The sequence below is a fragment of the Podarcis raffonei genome, chromosome 17, assembly GCF_027172205.1.
Source record: "Podarcis raffonei isolate rPodRaf1 chromosome 17, rPodRaf1.pri, whole genome shotgun sequence".
NCBI lineage: Eukaryota > Metazoa > Chordata > Lepidosauria > Squamata > Lacertidae > Podarcis > Podarcis raffonei.
The window spans coordinates 17,755,354-17,767,423 of NC_070618.1; positions in this window are offsets into that span (position 1 = coordinate 17,755,354).

The following is a 12,070-nucleotide window of genomic DNA, read 5'->3' on the forward strand; positions in this document are numbered from 1 at the left end:
CAGGAGAAATCCCTGAAAGCCAGATAGAAAATCTTCGAAGACTGCATTCGGCCCACAGGCTTGAAGTTGCTCATGCCTGACCTCCACCCCAATAAAACCATTAAGTTCTCTCTCTCTCTCTGGTTTTTCAACTTAAAATTTTACAGAGCTATATCAAACATAAATCATAAAGACAAAATTCCAAGGTATCTCCTGGACTTCCACCATCCCCTTTGTGGGTCCTATTATTAATCAATTCCTCCCACATCTTTTATAATAATCCGAACCCTTTGTCCCTTCCATTATGTCCAGAATTCAATCTTGAACTACAAGTGATATTCCAACCCTACTAACAATTTTAACTGTTTACAATGGTCTTTAAGATAAGTTATACACTTTCCCCATTCCTTATTAAAATATTGGTCTTCCTGATTTCTAACTCTTCCGGTCATTTCAGCATAGTCCATTAACTTCATCTGCCATTCTGCTCTGGTAGAAACTTTATCTTCTTTCCATCTCTGGGTCAGTAAAATCCAGACAGCTGTGGTCACATACATAAATAGTCTTTTCTGCTCCTTTGGGATTTTGGCACCTAGAATTCCTAAAAGGAAGGCTTCAGTTTTTTAAATTGAAACCATTAAGTTCAGGCAGTGGTGGAATGTTGCCAACTGACCTCTGGGGCGGGTTGGCTTATGCCACATCATGGACCCCTGAGCATTGGACCTAAGCGGAGCTGTGCCACCTGCCCAGCCGTGAAGTGGGGAGCTCAGCCAGTCAACACAGGTGATGCTGGCCTGCTTTGAGGGTCACACTCACTGCACCTTGCAAGCCCAGTGTGAGTTGTTGCGTCCTTCTCAAGGCACCGTCCAGCTGGAGAGCAGTGTGAGAAGGACACAACAGCTCACAACATGGCAGAGCATCATGAGGAATGTGCCCCCCAAAAAACTGGCTTGGGGCAACACCCCCCCAGCCCCAGCCCCCCCATGCCACTGAGTTCAGGGTCTAAAGTTACTTAATACCACCACCTTAGCAGTCCTGGACATTTACACAGGAGGAAATGAGACATGCCTAATTCTTGGCCATTGCGATTAAGAGGCTTCCAACTTCTGGTCAGCCATTTTCTGCATTAGCAGAGTCGCCTCGGTGTTTTGGAAAAATGCATACACGGGGTGGTGGGGGAGAGAAATGAAAGAACAACTTGGAGAAACTGCTTCTAACAAGAATGCAACTTCCAGCACACTAACCGGCACATAACCTGCCGGGTTATGGTTTGTAAAAGAAACAATGAAATATTCATGGAGACATAAGGGCAGCAAATAGGCAGGGCAAAGAGGGGATACAAGGAGGGCACAGATCAAATTATTCTGCGTACCAATAAAAGAGCTGCAGCCTCTGGGAAACTACCAGATGAAGCAGTAGCCTTATGTTACATCTGCTAAGTTAAATTGGCTCTAAAACTTCCTCCCCCCTTTTTTTGTACTACATCAAATTACATCGCTTGCTTCAGCTCATTTCTCAGCCAAGGTGCCACTATCATTACGAGATCTACTACTGTCAGGAGAGACAGTGGACAATTATCTGTTCAGGTAAGTCTGCACAGAAGCTGGCTGACAGAACCAGCTCACTTGAAATGATAAATGTGTGTGTTTGTGTTGGGGAGATGAACATAGCAACATTTCCCCTCCTAGGATTCAGGGCCCCATCATCAGGTGGCAAATGTTGGGGTGCGTGGTGGGGAGCAGTGGGGTCATTGCCCTCTGTGGAGGACATTTTGCCTGCTGCCCTTGGCTGTGTTGTCTTGCATTGTCAGTGCTGGATATCCTCCAATGCCTTGACAGCAAAATCCAGAACACAATCTTGCCAGACTCTATTTTCCTGTGTGTGTTTTTCTCTCGTGAGAGAACAGCGGCCATTTTGAACACTGTGACCTCGCGTGATTTCACACCTTGATCCACCCCACCCCCACACACAAATAATTATTTTTCGGGTTCAGCACCCAAAAACGTGCATATTGGGGTGCTGTGCGCAGCTCCCAAAAACGTTTTTCAGGAAGAAATCACAGTGCAACATCACAGCCAAAAGTCACCCAGTAGCTCCAATATTAAGCCCCATCTAAAAGCGCCCAGCGAGAGAATCATATAACATTTCCTACAAGTCAAAACCTTAGATAATAGTATATATTCCTTGCGCAGCCAAACCATATAGCAGTTCCCATTAACATGTCCATTCACGCTACAGTGTGAAGGCAAATATATACCTATATATTTTTAAGCATCTCTCTTTCAACAGAGACATTATTTCTCAAGACTTACAGCTTATCTAATCAGAGTCAACTCTGCCACATCCATCCTTCTTCCTTATTTTGACTGCATTCCTGTTGGAATGCGTGAAGTTTTATCACAGCGCCTCTTTCATTCACTTGAGATCCCTCGAGATATTTTACTATAAGATTGCCACACTTAAGCTTGATGTTCCTAGGAAAGCACATCAACCTAACATTTCTGAAAGGCCAAGCTGTTTCCTATTGTCCCTCAGGAGCCGATATCAGCCCGTCCTATCGTTATTTAAATGTATCCAGCTCTTTCTGGCATTGCGCCTGAGCGAAGCTGTCAAGATTGTAAATTCAGGTTACAACCTCCAGAGCACTCCCCCATCTTGGCTTATCCCGAGTTGCCGAACATTGAAAGAAATATTGAGAAGGCAACCAACTTCATGAATCTCTGAGATGTGAAGTTTGCAGAAAACCCTGAAGTGACAGGGAGAGAAGGAGAAGGAGTGGGAGGAGGGGAAGAGAACAGCTCTTTGAAAGGTTCAATAAACCACAGCATCTCTCTTTTTTTCGCCGTCAGTTATCGGGAGCCAATATGTCTGTGGTTTTGCAGTCTCTCCCTCTCCACCCCCCTCCATCTCACTCAGAGGAAATAAAGTCACTTTGAAGGTCACTTTTACAAGCCATACATTGCAGCTCACACCTAACAGTTAAGTAGGGCCTCATCCACCCTTCTGTTTGCTCCACCGCCCCCCCCCCACTGAATTGGAATTTCCAGCAGTTTGCCATTTATAATAATTTGTATGGCGCCTTTCCACAGTTCAAAACAATGCTCAAGGCAGCTTGCAACATAAAAAAAATACATAACTACAGCATAACAAAAGTACAGTGGTACCTCGGGTTACACACGCTTCAGGTTACATACGCTTCAGGTTACAGACTCCGCTAACCCAGAAATAGTGCTTCAGGTTAAGAACTTTGCTTCAGGATGAGAACAGAAATCGGGCTCCGGTGGCGTGGCAGCAGCAGGAGGCCCCATTAGCTAAAGTGGTGCTTCAGGTTAAGAACAGTTTCAGGTTAAGTACAGACCTCCAGAATGAATTAAGTACTTGACCCGAGGTACCACTGTAGTCATGAACAATTAATAAAATAATTTCCACATAAATTACAATGTATAAAATAAAGAGACAAAAAACCAACAACAGCAACAACACACGCCCACACACAATGCCAACAACAACAACACCCCAAACAACACCTTAGTCCAGGAGTCTGTTCAGCAGCCTCAGCTGGAGTCCGTCAAAACCCCACCCTCCTTCCAAAGAGAGAGAGAAATATGAGCAGAGGCTCCTTGTTCCTGCATAGCTGATTGGTCAGAGCCAAATCCCCAATTTGATTTTTAAAGGGGACAATGGCCCTTTCAGCTTTCTCCACGTGAATAGGAGTTCACTTTTTGAGTAATAAGAATTATATGTCACAGGGGGTGGGGCATCAGGATTTTGGAGATGCTTAGGTGGGGTAAGGCCAAAAAAAGATTGGGGACCACTGGGTTACAGCCAACCAGTGAACAAGCAGTGATAGCAAGGAGGGGAGAAGGCAGGGTCAGGGTCAGGGCTTCCAGCAGTGGGCCCAATACTGTGGGCCTTGGGAGATACACCAGAATGCAACTCCTGATGTTTGCCCTGGTTTGCAGATACACAGATGGCTCTCCTCTTTCCCCTTCATATTGCTTGGACAGAAAGGGACATAATAGTATTGTAGATGCTAATTCTTTGGATTAGCGCTAAGGAGTGGGTTTTCTGGGAGAAAGCAGTGGGACTAAAGCAAAACCTCTCAGATTTGTGCCTAGAAAGAGCATGGGATGAGCATGAAACCCATGATTTCTAGTCACAGGACAAGCGAATGAGACCTAGGCATGATTCAGGCATTCGATTTCTGCGAATTCTGTGGTGAAACCATCAGATCTTTGCAGCAGCAGCAGCAGCCCCTTACTGAGTCTCATAATCAGAACATTATTGCTCTCTGGCTTTCTCACAGTGGAAGATGCTAGGTAAAGGTAAAGGTACCCCTGACCATAGGTCCAGTTGTGGATGACTCTGGGGTTGCGGCGCTCATCTCGCTTTACAGGCCAAGGGAGCCGGCGTTTGTCCACAGACAGCTTCCGAGTCATGTGGCCAGCATGACTAAGCCGCTTCTGGTGAACCAGAGCAGCACATGGAAACGCCGTTTACCTTCCCGCCAGAGCGGTACCTATTTAGTGACAGTGGTACCTCGGGTTACATACGCTTCAGGTTACGTATGCTTCAGGTTACATACTCCGCTAACCCAGAAATAGTGCTTCAGGTTAAGAACTTTGCTTCAGGATAAGAACAGAAATCGGGCTCCGGCGGCGCGGCAGCAGCAGGAGGCCCCATTAGCTAAAGTGGTGCTTCAGGTTAAGAACAGTTTCACGTTAAGAACGGACCTCCAGAACGAATTAAGTACTTAACCTGAGGTACCACTGTACTTGCACTTTGATGTGCTTTCAAACTGCTGTGGAAGATGCTTCCTTAGGGCAAATGGGGCACTTCCCCACCAACCCCATTCTGCCCTCAGCCCCCAAGTATTGCTGGGCTGGGGTGGAGGAGAGACACAAAATCTAGGCCGTATTGGACGTAGATTGCAATTCTTGTAACATGATCCCACTGAATGTATTTGTGTAAGTCGCCTAGATCTTTCTGAGGAACGGATAAGACACAGCAAATTAACTAACAAATAAAAGTCCTCTGTCACTGATTGTTGGGAACCAAGAGCTCTGCAAAAGGAAGGAAGGAAGGAAGGAAGGAAGGAAGGAAGGAAGGAACGAAGATTATTTCTCAGGGGCTGTATTCCTCCAAACCTATCCAAACTGACAAAGCAAAATCTGCGCACGAGTGCCCTTTAGAAAACTCACCCAGCTTCAGGATTTTGAGCAAGTATCATGGCTACCAGTCACAACACAGCTGCTGTCAGGGTGTGGCCTTACAGGAAATGCCTGCCATGTGGCATAATGGCTGCCACATCTAAGAGAGCAAAAAAAATGGGAGCATTTTGTGGCACACCAGTTTCTCCTTTTGCTTCTTTCCTTCTCTGAACTGCATCACGAAGTGTGAAAGTGTCACAAGCCCTGTGGAAGGGATTTTCAGATCCTGAGCAGGAGTGGGAGGATATCAGGAAACCATGTTGAGCAAGATGACCTGAGGGAGAGTCCCACAGGATGAGGGAGGCATATTTGGAGCCCCAAGAAATATCTGAGCTGTAGGAGGTGGCCAGTGATCAAGGAAGTCAGGAACTAGATCTCATGAAAGGGCAAGCAAGTTGATCAAGAGGTGTTTCAGCCTTGTTGTTGTCCCCCCCCCCCCTTTTATATGTATTTATTTATACTTTTCAAGTTTATACATTTCACTAATTTTACAATCATTTTGACATTTCAAAACTTGACTTCCTTCCCCCTCTTTCTGCGGTTCCTTAAATTTGTTTTTGATATCTTCTGCATATCCAAATTAACTTACTTTACTCATTTATTCATCTTCTTTAAATATATACTCTTTTAAACACTGCAGGTTAAACACACAGGCCAACCAGAGTATATTGAGAAGCAAAGCGGCTAGTAAGCCTGATCTTTATTAACTCTTGCAACAGGGTCCTCACTCACCACACTCAGGGGGGAGTAGAGAACCCAGAACAATGGTGTGCAAGCCCTTATATAGACTTTTGAAATTGTCCACCCTGTAGCCCAAGACCACCACCCCCAAAACATCATACATACATCATAGAAGGAGGCGGTCTACAGCAGAAATACATCACCAGAGGCGATCTACAGCAGAAATCCTGTCTCCCAGGATACCTATTAATGGTCATTGATTGCTTTACCTGGACAGTCTGGCCATTCTTTTGTGATGGTTAATAGTTTAGATCCTGAATCCAGGTCACAGGCTCACCCTGTTCATACACAAATACACCCTTAAGACAGGATTTGTAAGCAAAAGACAATGGGGAGGCTTTCCCATTTCCTTTCTCCTTGCAGAGAAATATTTGAGGTCAATTTGGGAGAGTCAAAATGGCTTCAGGATTGCTCTCCTGTACTATTTCAGATACAGGCTCATCACAGCTATCTGCCAATCACCCATTCCCACCACCCTTCTGAGTAATACCCCTCCCCACCTCCTCACTATATAGAGGGATCTGGCAACTTCTGTTTCAAGTGTATCTGAAGAAGTGTGCATGCACACGAAAGCTCATACCAAGAACTAACTTAGTTGGTCTTTAAGGTGCTACTGGAAGGAAAAATTTTTTTTGTTTTGACTATGGCAGACCAACACGGCTACCTTTCTGTAACTATTTCAGATACGTGGTTTATATACTTACGTATGTGTTTGCCTTGTACATTTATGAACATTTAATTTATATTTGAGACCTTAGAATTCTTGTAACATCTGGAACAGAAGTCAGTCCAGTGAATAAGATCTGTATTAGATGCTGTTGTTGTCAACCTGCAAACATCTTCTCCCAGTGACCAGCCAGATTCCCTCCTGGGGAAGCCCAAAAGCAGCACCCAAGCAGAAGCACACTGCCCCTCCCTGTGGTTTCCAGAAACTGCTATTCAGAAGCATTGTTGCCTCCAGCAATGAAGGTAGAAATGTTGTCATCTCTAGTAGCCTTCTCCTACATGAAAAGATAAATAATTGTTGGCTCCCCACCTCTTCCCACCCATTTCCATTCAGTTTCCTTTGCATTGAAATGAATGGTGTGTGGAGCACTGAATAATGCAGTATTTTTTCGGAAGCCAAACTGCAGTGATACGGAAATAGCACTGCATGCAGCAATGGGGAAAATTGATGCTTTCCTGGATCCCTAGTGGGGCATTTGACTTCTGTCCCAAAGACTTGTCCTGCTGGACCCCAGTGTCCTCTCCTTTCACCCCCTTGGCTCTGCTCCTGGTTCCTGCTACTTCACCTCTGACAGCTGCCTACAGCTCAGGTCTGAGATTTGGATAAGAAACTGTTGGAAATCGTTTCTGTTTTCTCTGTAGAGAAAACGACAGAGCCAGCCGCAGTTGTCTCAACTGCCACACTTTAAGCACATATGTAAGAAGACGAAAAGCTTTCTCACATTTAGCATGCTGGAAGTCGGTTGCTGTGTTTTCACCCAAAGCTCCCTGGATCTAAGAACTGCAAAGTCTAACCCATCATATTTCATTCATGAAGACTATGAATGAAAAATAAAAGCAGCGTGTGCCTTCCTGCCTGAAGTGGCACTTCCTAAAATATAGTGTGACTCCTAACGAAGAGACTAGCATCTATACCCAAGATGAATAAAAGCTCAGACTATAAAAGGGCGTTGGGTTGAAGAAATGCAAACATTATGATAGATCATTCACTCCATCTTGAGGCTTCTAGGAGAACTGCAGCCAAACTCTTGCTTTTCCCTCACTAAACCTTTACCAGCCCAGGCCTCATGTACAATGATTAGGCTACAGATAGGTAGCCGTGTTGGTCTGCCATAGTCAAAACAAAAAAAAATTTTTCCTTCCAGTAGTACCTTAAAGACCAACTAAGTTAGTTCTTGGTATGAGCTTTCGTGTGCATGCACACTTCTTCAGAACTAACTTAGTTGGTCTTTAAGGTGCTACTGGAAGGAAAAAAATGATTAGGCTGAGGGTGATCTATATAGTGCCATCGCTAAGCATGGAGGACAATCAAAGAAACATTTAGTCATTTCAGTGTGGTATTAATATAGTTCTTTTTATTTTCAGAATATGGCTAGATACAGTGCTTTTTCCCGGGGGGAAGCATAAAACATTTTGTGAATCTTTGTACTTTTGTCCATTTACTGTCTTTATTTTTCCCGATTGGAACTACAAAATGGTGATTTTCTTGAGTCAAAATGAGAGGACCCCTAAACATTTTTTTAGGGGGGAAAAGCACAGGATAGATATATTTTCAAAATGAGAGCAAGAGCATCAAGTGATACTGAGGTCAATGTTGGTTGTGATCCACAATTGCCATTCAAACAGAGCACTGGAGAAGACTTGTTTACAATTATATTTTGGGAATGATTCATGTCCTTATTTAGCAGCATTGTTTTGTGTTTCAGAATGTCCCGTGAACATATTATAAAGTAGTTGTGTCCTATGTTGTAAATCAAGCACTGCTAGGAGTTGTTTCTTTTTGTTTTCCAATGTATTTATTATCAGTTTTTAAAAATCAGTGCGGCGTGGGCAAGTTTTTCTTCTGAAAGTGTGGTCCAGAGTAAAAAGTTTGAGAACTACAGACCTAAGAGTTTCTCTGCCTCTCACCAGCCTCTCTACATCCGTATCCCCCATCTATGGTCCTGGCGATTCCAAGAACCTATGCCTTATTTCCCACTTTCTGCTGCATTCAAACCATTGAACTCCCCTAACTCCATGGAGCAGCTAAACCTGCTTGTGCTATATCTGCAGCATCCCTCCCAACCTTGTCTTCTACTCACCATCACAAGCATCTCTCGCCCCTGCCAATTGCCTCCTCTCCCAGCCAGCAGCTTTGCACCCTAAACCACTTTATCTCTGTCTCACACATACCGTACTTTTCCATGTATAACACGTCCCCGTGTATAAGACGCCCCCTGTTTTGGGGGACTCACTTTAAAGAAACTGGGGGGGAGAACTGCCCAGATAACACTAACCCGAATGAAAAACGCTCCTAATCGCTCGTGTCGCAGAAGCCAACAAGCGTCTGCCTGTTCGCAAATAGCAGCTGGAAATCGAACACCCAGTTGTCACAGTGGCAGCCAATCCAAGGGAGCCCTTGATCCAAGGGAACCAATCATCCAAACAATTAATGCAGGAGCAGCCAATCCAAAGCAGCCCTTGCCACAGCCAACCATCACCCACCAAATCGCCACTTACAAGCTGCAGCTCGCAGCTGCAACCAATCACGTGGTCCCACAATGCACTGCCCGTGTATAAGACGAGCCCTGTTTTTTAACATTATTTTGGAGTAAGGAAACCTCATCTTATACAGGGAAAAGTACGGTACTCACTACTGCCTCAGTGTCCCTACTCTACAACTGACCTTTTTAATGTTATTAGAAGGATATTAGATATATTGTTCTAAAATGTCACAGGGCATACTGGTCAATTAAAAACATTCCTTACCTTTAACAATGCAGTTTCCCTACCGCTGGTTCCTGAATGCTCTGTACCATCCCCTGGTGTCACATTTTAATAACGCATTATGAACGTTACAAGCAAAACGTAATGTGCCCATCTACATTATGGGAATTGTTCCTTAACCCTTCCTTAGTGTTACAAACCATGAGTGTAGATCCGCTCCTGATCTTCAAAGTTTTACCATCATTTAGTTCCTGACAATATTTTTTAGAAAATGTTTTCTCAGTACAAGCTTCTTCTTTTTTTAATAAACCATTTCTCAGTCTTGGAAGCACATCTCTTCCAACGATTTAATATATATATTAAAAAATCCGGCCAGTGAAGATTCCCTAAAGGTTTGTCAAGGGGAATCTCATTACAAGTTCCACGAGATGAGAATTTGGAAGCAACTTTGAACTTGAAAGAGGCTGCGGCATGAATAAGGCAGGCGGGGGGGGGGCGATGCAGGTTACACTCTGGAGGGGCAAAATATGTCTCTGGATTCACAAATGTAATAAATCAGTTTCCTCTTTCATCTGTAGCTTGCTCTCTCTTCCTGCACAGTAACCAAGAAAAAAAGGACTGTGGGAGCACAGTCCATTCATCTGTGTTTTAGAAATCCATTCACAGGTTAGCATTCACAATGCAGCCAGCATGGAATCATTCATGGAAAAGGAACCAGCATTTCATAAGCATTTATATTGGTGAGCCGCGCTGCACTTCTAAAGCTTAGTGTTCATACCAAAGCTTTCAGGTTTCATACCTCAGAGCCTTCCCCTATCGTGAGGCAGAGGGAGAATGGACAAGTCAGGTGACTGATGTGGGATACTATTCAAGGATGAATGAGCCAGTCTGAGCCCACCAATCCATGCCCGATCTCATGACATATGTTTTGAATCCATGGTGTGGATGTGATCATACTTTAAGAATGAAAGACTTCTGAGCCCAGAACTATAGTCTGCATAACAAAATGCAGCTGAGTTCACTGTGGCCTAGCAATAGATCCCAACCCACCTTCTGCCAACACCTGATATGCATGCAGGTAAGTGTACAACCTGCCTATTTGCATTCTGGTGAGGCTTGTTTCAATAACTGATCGTTTATATGATTATTTATGCTAAGTTGTGGGTGAACATATCAGACGACACAGTGATTCTTCAAACAACTCTTGTTTATTCACAGGCTAGAACAGAACTGAACTGAAGGGTTCAGCCAGCCTGCTTATATAGAGCTCCACTAGAACGCAATAGTAACCATTTTCTGTAACTATCCAATCACTGAACGTCACTTTCGTTCCCTTATTTGCATATGTGGACCTGAGTGAAAAGTATCCCCCTGCTGGCCCAGGGTGAGAAGTTCAGTACATAACAATTTACATAACAAGATTTATATACCACTGGATTAAAAAAAAATCTCTAAAAAGTTGACATAAAATAGTCATAAGAAAATAGCAATAAAATCAAGTCTTTGAAAACAAGTAGACATACTGTAGTAACTGTGTGTGTGTGTGTAAATATCCAATAGTTAAAAAACAAATATACATAATAATTTTACATGTCTTGGTAGACTGGGCTGAACAAAAATATTACCTACCTAATATTAGGCACTTAATATTAGGCACCTACCTAATATTAATAGGCAGGGAGTTCCAGAAAATTATTACAGGCAGCAGCTAATTTAGGAAAAGGTAAAGGGACCCCTAACCATTAGGTCCAGTCGTGACCGACTCTGGGGTTGCGGCGCTCATCCGTGTCACGTGGCCAGCATGACTAAGCCACTTCTGGTGAACCAGAGCAGCACACGGAAATGCCATTTACCTTCCCGCCAGAGCGGTACCTATTTATCTACTTGCACTTTGACATGCTTTCGAACTGCTAGGTTGGCAGGAGCAGGGACGGAGCAACGGAAGCTCACCCCGTTGTGGGGATTCGAACCGCCAACCTTCTGATCGGCAAGTCCTAGGCTCTGTGGTTTAACCCACAGCGCCACCCACATCCCTTCAGCAGCTAATTTACTTGTGTCCAATTGATGCTCAATCATGCAGCGCCAAACCTGGAAGTGGCCAGAAAATGTCACTAATAGATCACTAAAAGGCCAGAATGGGGGCGTTGGAACACTTTATGCAGACCCCACCAATGCATGCGGGGTTTCAGAACATAGCCCCCACACAAAACTAGGATTTTGATCTCCTGGTCGGTGGAAGAGATCCATGTTCTTCCCTTCTCCCCTCAACAGTTCACTTCCTGTCTCCTGGTCTACTGGCTTGGGAAAAATTCGGGTCAGTAGCTTCACCTGTCAAAGCAAAAATCCACATTCAGCCTTTCTTAGCTTTGTTGAGATACAGTGGTACCTCGGGTTCCAGACACTTCAAATTACAGACGCTTCAGGTTACAGACTCTGCTAACCCAGAAGTAGTACCTCGGGTTAAGAACTTTGCTTCAGGATGAGAACAGAAATCGTGTGGCGGCAGTGGGAGGCCCCATTAGCTAAAGTGGTACCTCAGGTTAAAAACAGTTTCAGGTTAAGAACGGACCTCCGGAACAAATTAAGTTCATAACCCAAGGTACCACTGTATATCCAAAGGAAAAAGGGATTAGAGACAGCATAAAAGAAAGCAAAATGGCTTAGCAAATCTTATCTAGGGGTCTAGCATGTTGTCAATTTCTGCATTC